Source organism: Thalia democratica, chromosome 6, assembly GCF_965202585.1.
Source record: "Thalia democratica chromosome 6, ktThaDemo2.hap1.1, whole genome shotgun sequence".
NCBI classification, from domain to species: domain Eukaryota; kingdom Metazoa; phylum Chordata; class Thaliacea; order Salpida; family Salpidae; genus Thalia; species Thalia democratica.
The window spans coordinates 45650014-45659190 of NC_139170.1; positions in this window are offsets into that span (position 1 = coordinate 45650014).

Below are 9177 nucleotides of genomic sequence, written 5' to 3' on the forward strand. Positions count from 1 at the left end.
TAGATTTTTATTCTAATTAAGTTTAGTATAGCAGCATTTTTTAGAGTGAGGTTATTAAACGACCTATAATGTAAATGTTCATTTTTATGGCAAAAGTAAAATAAATACTTTGATTTTTGTTTAAACAAAGCATTTAATTAACGTGTACAGAAAATTAAATTTAACTAAGATGTACTGCTCATATTAACTGTTTTAGTTTGTTACATTATAAATCAAAATAATACTTGAGTTTTTTACAAAAAACATGTATTAGATTGAAGTAAACGACTTGGATATATACATACACAGATATAGAAAATAAAGTGATTATTCAGACTAAATCACTTTCTACAGAGCTCACTTGAAGGGCTTTTAAAAACTTTATTAGTAAAATACTATTTTTTAAATTCTAGAACATATATTTCTTAAATCTAAAATGCTTTAATCATTAGCTAGTTCAATTTAAAATAAAAAGCACTTTTGTGAACAGATATGCAAAAGTTATACAAAAAAACAAAAACAATATGACGTAAAAATTGAATATTGTACGTTACAATAATTTTTAAAATACAATAAATTTTAATGTATTTTATGGTTACTTAACTGTGGTTTTTGTGATTTTTAGTAGTTTGATTAGTTAGATGCAAGATCAATTTTGTACCGATTTTTTGTAATGTACACTATTCAATTCTTACGTCATAATGTTTTTGTTTTTTTGTATAACTTTTGCATCTCTGTTCACCAAAGTGCTTTTATTTTAAATTGAACTAGCTGATGATTAAAGCTTTTAGCTTTATGAAACATATGTTCTAGATTTTTTTAAATCGTATGGTACTAATAAGTTATATATTATTTAAAAATCCTTTGATTGTGTGACTTAATTAATCTTTCCAAATTTGCCATACATGAACAACTGATTCGCATATTATGTTTGTTAAAGATCTTTGATAATGGGTTATTTTTGTTGAAATGTTTTTTACTAGATTTATAAATTCTCTGCCAATATTTGTTTTGACTGAAGTACAGCATGGGGTATTATACCAAACTATATTTCGCTTTCTTTTATTTTTATTGGTCGTTTTGGTTTTTTGCTCCGTTGTTTCAAAATTAAGTTTATCTTTGTAACCGCATTTTTTCATTATTAATTCGTAATCTTGCTTTGTCTTTAAAAAGTTTTCTTCGTTGCCTGATCTTTTATTTAAACGTTGATTAATTATTTTTGGTATTTGGTTTATAATATTTTTTTGTGTGGCTAGAACATTTATTTTCATACATAATTTTTGCGTTTTTCTTTTTATAAGGCATGTAGGAGAGATCATACAAGTTGAGCTTCACATCCAGGTAGTCAGTCGTCAACATTGGCGATTCAATAGTGACTCGTGACCCCATAAACTTGAAGAAGGCGTGCGTTTTGCAAAACAAACAAAATCTGCGGCCCGCGTGCTCCTTTTCAGCAAAAATATACATTTAAAAAAAAGTAAAAGTTATATTTAATGTGATAAAAACTTACATTTAGGCTGTTAATTTAGTAAATACTCTTTATTAATGGTTTAATATTACTTAATTTGTTATATTTTTGATCTTAAATAATATTTTTCTACTGATTACTAGACTTTGTTTAGATAAATGCGGCCCTCAAAGGTTTTTGTTAAATAATGCGGCCCGCAAGCAAATTTTTCTAAGAAAATTGGCCCGCGAGTCACATAAGGCTGCCGACCACTGTTCTAATCTAATAATTTAATGGATAAACATCCGTTGATTGTTATAATACTACCTGTTATTTTTTTAAGTTATAATAGACTTTCTACAAAGTTTTATAAAAATTGACCAAACTCTTTTATTCTTGCAGCAGAAAATTTTTATTTTTTGAAATAAACTATTGAGTGAACAAAGATAGTATTTTTGAATTAAACAAAAAACTTAAACATCAAGCTAGTAGTTTAAGTTTTTATAAACTTCCTGTCCAAAAAACCTAAATAAGTGGATCTTTTCTAATAATTAATAACTAACCTTTTTTTATTTTAATTAAATGTGTGTTTTATTACTTAGGGTATATCATTATACAGTTGGTTTGAAAATATTAGAGCTAATTGTAATATTATAAACATTGTGTTAACCTGTAAATAGTCTTAAAATAATAACTGTGTTAAGTTTGTTTAAATCTACTTAAAGTTATTTCAAAATTTCTTAAATAGATGAGTTTAGATTTTTACATTCTTTTAAATGCTGGAGTTAAAATAAAAATTTTCAGACATTACAAAAAATTTAGTACATGTAGTCAACATGTTGCGATAAAAGTTATTTTTGTTGTTCAGAACTTTATAACAAATCGATAACTCATTAAATAACCTAACAAAATATGGCTAAGTTTTTAGGTATAAGATAAAATGCAATTATTTTATTAAGCGTTTTAGAATAAGAAGCTTTATTTAAAAGACTTTTTTATAAGTTTTGAGACTTTTATTTATTTTAAAAACTGTTTATCAATTTCATCTAAGCCTTTATTAACTCAAATATATTTCTGATCATTATAGATGTCTAAAAATATTCATTATTCTTCCTAAAAAATATTTTGTGCCAAAGGTTTTGTATAGTTAAATGTCCAACATTTTGTGAGAAATATTTATCATAGTTTTAGTTAACAACTTGGACAAACAATTTCAAAAATTGACCACTATGGAACTTTAATTCCAAATTTTTCGGTTAGTAGCCTAACGCCTTATCCGTTGGACCACGCTTCTGGTCTGCTATGAGCTCATAATAGAGTTTATAATGATAAAGCTGTGAAATGCATTTTGTTTTACGTGATTTGGCATTAGATTGATCTGCTTAATATTTCGGATGCACACTCAGTAATAAGAACATAACTTATTTATGTTACAAATTTTAAATAGTTCTAAAAGAGAAAAAAAAACTGACTTATTTAGCTATCGAAAGTATTAAGACCAAATGTTTAATTATGTACAACATTTTTAAAATACTTTTATTATAAGAAAAAATGTGGTGGATTTCATAAACTTATTTTATTTAATTATTGTACTAATAGTTATTAGTTACACGTTAATTGTTTTCAAAATGTTTTTTAGGCTGAAATTTGTTTTATAAAAATTTATCAATACTTATTTGTCAAAATAATGTATTTGTAAAATTCTAAATTTCTTTCTAAATATTAACGTTAAATACAAAAGTTTTTCAAATCAATTAAACTAAGTTTTGATTCTAAACAAAAAATACTACCATTTTTAATTAAGTTCATCAAAATATAATAAAAAACAACTGAAAAATTTCAGTGTACTAAACTTGCATTACACTTGACAGAACTGCACTACACATTGCAAAGTCGCATAAAAAAAAACATCATAAAAAAACATCAGAAAAAAGCTGTTTACAAATTCTTAAGACAACTCAAAACTCTTCTTATTACATTCACAGTTTAATTGACAAGTAAAACAAAAACAACTCGATTATTTTTAACTTTTATCTTTTTCGAGTTTTAAATCGTCTGCAGGTTGTAACAAGTAAAGTTTGTTGTTAATTTTAACGTACTTCTTTGCATCTATGTTAATTGTCGATGGTAAAATATTCAGTTTGTTCGATTCACAACTATCACTTGATGCAGTGCCTTCATCATCGCCACTTGTTGCGGAATTTGAATCAGAAGCTTCAAAGTCACCTCCCGCATTCAAATCTTCAAAAGAGTCCTCCTTAGATTTTTTAGCCGGCATGATTTTCGGAACTTTTTTTGAACTTTTTTTAGGTTTTATTGGTTTATGCGTAATTTTTGGGATTTCCTCTATTCTCAGTGGTTCATTTTCACTGTTTTCTATTGCTTTTGGTTGCTCTGGATTTTGGGTTTTTAGACACTTGAAGACTTCAATCACTTTGTAAAAGGGAGAGGCGATACCCAACGCGACTATTAAACCTGTTGTTTTGTAAAAATTCAATTTCTAATAATGTAGATAATAGTTCAAGTATTTTTAGTTATGTCTATTTTTGATTTTTAAATTAAAAATGACAACTTCTGCAAAAGATACACTTGCGCACTTGAAAACTTATTACTGATAATTAAAATGACTTTTAAAAAAATTGAACTATTTTTTGAATACATGCTAATGATTTTCTATCAATGTGTAAAATAAACTTAAATGTTCTTACAAACATAAAAAGAGGTAACAAACCATGTACTTAAAGTTTTTACCACTTAAGAATATTATGATAAAATTTTAAATTCAAAGTTAGACTTAAAATTTGTCATCTTTAAAAACTAGACTAAATTCTATAATAACACAATCAGACTTTTGCCTGTAAAAACTTGTCAACCAGACAAATCTATGCTAAAGGTATATGTTTTACTGTTGCATAGATGTAAATAAATATGTTTGATAAAATAATCATACAAAGGTCTATAAAACCTTACCAATAACAAACAAAGGAGCAAGTATTTGATGAACAAGACTCAATTTGCTGAAAAAGATTTAAATTGATTCAGACGTAAAAATTGCAGATTTTGTGAAGAACGGGTGAAACAAATGATTCATAATGTAACTGATCAAACTTTCACGAAATCGCCTTTCGGATCTTGACTCGATTTAAATGAGAATTGCTCACATAAGTCTCTGTGATATGTTGTTAAGAAATTGTAATAAAAAAGTAAAATAAAACAAATAAAGTTAAACTTATTATGATTATATACTTTTGTTAAACATAAGCTGTACTTCAAGATTTATTATCCGTTGATTATTAAGTATTTTATCAGTGTTCAATGATAGAGAACGTTATATTTATAAAACTATTTATAAAATTACTTTCAATTTTCTGAAAAAAAAACATGAGGACTGAAAGAAAAACTTTTTTGAGAGTAAATTTTTAATTAACAAAAATATTGTAATCGACAACAAAACTGTTATGATAAATTTTTAGTGTCAAGCTAACAGTAACTTTAATGGAAACTGGTAAAATAAGCACGAAGGGTAATAACAAAGTGTTCCTTCGTATATATTTGACACATACCCAATTTTTATATTAGCAAGCGGGGTAGACTAACACAAAGAACCAACAAGAAAAATAAATTTATATTACAAAGAATAACAAAACATACTTCATAAAATAAACTAACTTTTGTGTTGACCCACCATACAAGAACTTGCTTTTGTCAATAATGTATTCTGTGTAGCTTTGAACGTAATCTTTACTGCAGAAGTCTGGTGGACTCTCGTTCAAGCGTTTCATGTACGACTTCAATATTTGAATGTTACAAATAACTACTTGACAATTTAATCGTACAATAAAAACTTAAAATATATTATTTGTTGTTGCATATTTAAAATGAGCTTTTGTTAAAAATCAGCAAGATATATCTATTATAAATAATATACACTATATAAAAAAATGATGAAATACATATTGCCCTAATTTTAAACATTATTATGTACTCTTATAAACAACATTTATGTTCTCAAACAACTTAAAACCAAATACTGTCATAAATTAACGAGGTACACTTACTTTTTTCTATGTAGGTCAAGTAGTAAAGTTGAAATGATACAAAAGCGCAGACTGCCATTAACTGGAAAATCGTTGAGAAATAGTGTACTTGGCTTAAGTTTACAAATAAAACTTTAAATAGAAACTAAAACAACTTACACCTGTTTTGATCATTCTGAAATTGTACAGTCAGTATGGTGAACTCTATTTTTTATTGGTCATCTTTCACTAGTTTTAAGTAAAGTTTTAAGTCATCTTTTAACTCTAAATTTTTTTATATGTTTATTTACAGTTACCTCTTGCGAGTCTATGCATATCGTGTTAACAACAAAAGTAAATAAGCATAAGAGAAAATGTAACTAAGGGTGAGGTAGCAAATATACCTACTATATTAAGGGCATAAGGGGGATTAAATTACTTTTTTCACAATTGATCTGACTTATTTGAGTTTTAACAAAGCTACAAGTTGTTTTTAGCAGATTTTAAAAATTCAAAACAATTTTTGAGACATAGCAGGTCAAAGTCAGAGCCAACAATAGGTTCCTTATGGGAAGCGCTAAGCAAAACAGCAATAATAGACTGTTTCACTAAAAATCTATCATTTTGCCTCCTACATTTTTTGGGAAAAATACCTCAGACTTTCAGGAAATTTTTCTTGGAATGTCTAGAAAATTCTGTCGCAAGGAATTAAAAAAACGTTAAAAAATAAAGATTTAATATAAAATAAAATAATTAAAAAAAAAATTTTAGTTTTTTTGTCATAAAAATTTTTATTTTTTCAAATTTTGTTAAAACATAATTTTCTAAATATTGCAAGAAACATTTCCTGAAAGTTTGAGGTATTTATATTAAATAACAGAGGTGGAGATAAATTTTTAGTGATTTCTAGTTGTTTGCCTGGTGTCAGTTTGCGCCTCTCATGTCATAAGGAACCTATTGTAGTCTCCAACTTAAACCGGCTATATCTCAAAAACAATTTTGGATTTTCAAAATCTGTAAAAAGCATCTTGTAGCTTAGTTAAAACTCAAAAAAATTAATTTAAATTGTGAAAAAGGTGGTTTACCCCCACTAAGCTCTTAACTATTCTCTTATGATTTATGTGATGAAATACAGTTTGGAAATGTTCCCAGTTTTTTTTTTACAAAATAATTCCCAATCTAGTTGTACACATATGTGAAAATTAAAAAAAAAATTTTTTGTATATACCAACTTTATTTTCTTATTTTTTACTAACCTAAGAATAAATTTGTGTTAGACAAAGTTGTTTAATCAAGTTTAATCTTAGGTGGGCAAGGAACAATTTAGTTTAAAAAAAATATATCAACTGAGTTTAAATAAAACTTTATGCCAAAAATATTGTGAGGAATTGAATATTGCACAATGTTTGACTTAAAGGTATAAGGGGGACTAAGACTCTTAAAATTTGAAGAGCTCAGCCATAGAGTTCTATAGATGCCTTAAAGAGGGATAAACTAAAAGTGCAAAAATATTATTTACTAAAGATGTAACTTTCCTTATATCTTTCAATAAAATTACTATAAATAATTATGAAACGCTCTATTCATTATTGTTGACAAAAAAACCTAGAATTCTACAAATACCTAAAATTTGAAACAGTATTAAAGATTTTCCAAATTTTATTTTGAAGATTCTAAAATGTGTAACTAAACGAGAGTGAGTAGATTTGTTGAGAGTTAACACACTTCAATAGAGTTCTGTGAAAAACATTTACTGCAAGGAAACAATAGAATATAAAGTAGGTGAGCATGTGTATTTACTAAAGTTAAGCCTAGTTAATACAGATTAATAGATAGTATCAGGTATAATATATGCTATACAATCCGACTGTTTTAAACTTATATAAAAGAGTAAATCAATAAGTGTTACTTGATGAATATATAAATTCATGTTAAAGTACTTCGAAATTTTATACACTTATCATTTAATTGTGTTATAAGGTGGTTAAAGCTATGCAAGTTAGGAGAAATACAAAAACTGCATAACATTTATAATGATTAAATCTGAATTACATTAAAAGTTAAGTGTTACACAAATTAAAAACCAATAATTTACATCAAGATTCAAATAATAAGTGAAAATAAAACTAAAATTGTTGTCAAGCTATTTTATCTAACTTTTATAGTAATTTAGATTTAATCAATGACAAAATTATATAGTTTATAAAACTCAAAACAGGTAGTAAGAGTTAAAAACCTAAAAAAAGTACTGAGTACCTAAGAAAATGAAAACTATAACATAATGAATTAATATCAATAAAAAAAGAAGTAAATTCATTTTGAGCCATAAAAAATAGCCTGAGTTTGAATAAAATTTGAATAAAATCTGAATCCTGCATAGTAACCCCTGAAACAATTTTAGAAGTGCTATTTACAAAAAAGTTGTTTTAAAATGTTAGAATTATTTTCAAACAAAATTAAATTAGGTTTTGCTACAATTCAAGTTTTTAAGTTTAAAACTCTATGTTATCTTTATATTTGCAGGTGTTGACATATTGAAAAATATATTTTAAGCTTTTAGGTTAAGAAATCAAAGCTCTCTGCTTTGAAAAAAATACTACACATTGTATCCACATGGCACCAATGATGTTCAGTTTGGTCATTTGGAAAATTTTGATTTGTGTTAAAAGTAAGTATTAAAAACAATATTCACAATTTTTTAATCTAATTTATTTTTAGCGCTAGAAGGCATAGAAAAAAAATCATGTGCAATCATCGTTGCACATGTGACAACTGAAAGGCATCCTTGAGCAGACATGTTAAAAAGCTCTGCTTTGTTTACTCGAGCGTGAAATTACTAACTTAAAACAAACCAAAGTTTATACGCTTCATTGCTGAATTACCATAGTAACTATTAGCATTTTACCAACTCTGTCCTTGAGCCATTTTCAGGAATCGCAAACAGTTGCTCGGCACAATTTCTACAGCAGAAATGGTTGCAAGGAAATCCACAAACTTCCTGACCCGTCTCGTATTCTTCCAGGCACACTGCACATGATGTCTCACCCTTCAGAGCTTTAAAAGGTCCTTTGTAAACAAAAGACATTTCGTTGATGCGTTCTGCAGACACTACTGATTTCATATAGTTCACAATTCTTTTTTCAATGTGAGAAGCTAAGTCGTTGTAATTGGAAAACTTTGTATTCAGAAGTTTGCTATAGACTAAAAAGTGAGTTTTGAAAAACATTTTAACATCTTCATTCGTAATTTTATACTTTCTTAAAAAGCTGTACACTCTAGATTCTATTTTACCAACTTCAATTGTCATGTTAAAAGTATTAATGAAAGTTTTACCTTGAACAACTTTTTCATTTGCTTTAAAATGTTTAAAGAAGTTATCGAACTTTAAAAACTGTTCACATGTCCCAGAGTAGTTAAATTTTACTGGACAAATAATTTTATTGGTTTTTCCTTCAAACTGGTAATAACAGTAGTGGACTGCGAAATACTTTTTGTGCCTAACCAAGTAATTATACAACTCTTTCTTCACTGCCTCATACTTTCTCCTATTCTTATTTATATCCCTTTTGTTATTAATTTCACTACAAATTTGATGAAGAAATGCTATATACCTTTGAAGCACTTTAGTAAACGGTTTGCTGTATTCATGGCCTAAGTCCAAAACTTTAAAAACAGGCAGATTTTGTGAAGCCATCACTTTTTAATATTATTAAAAAAAAAATTATAATTATCTAA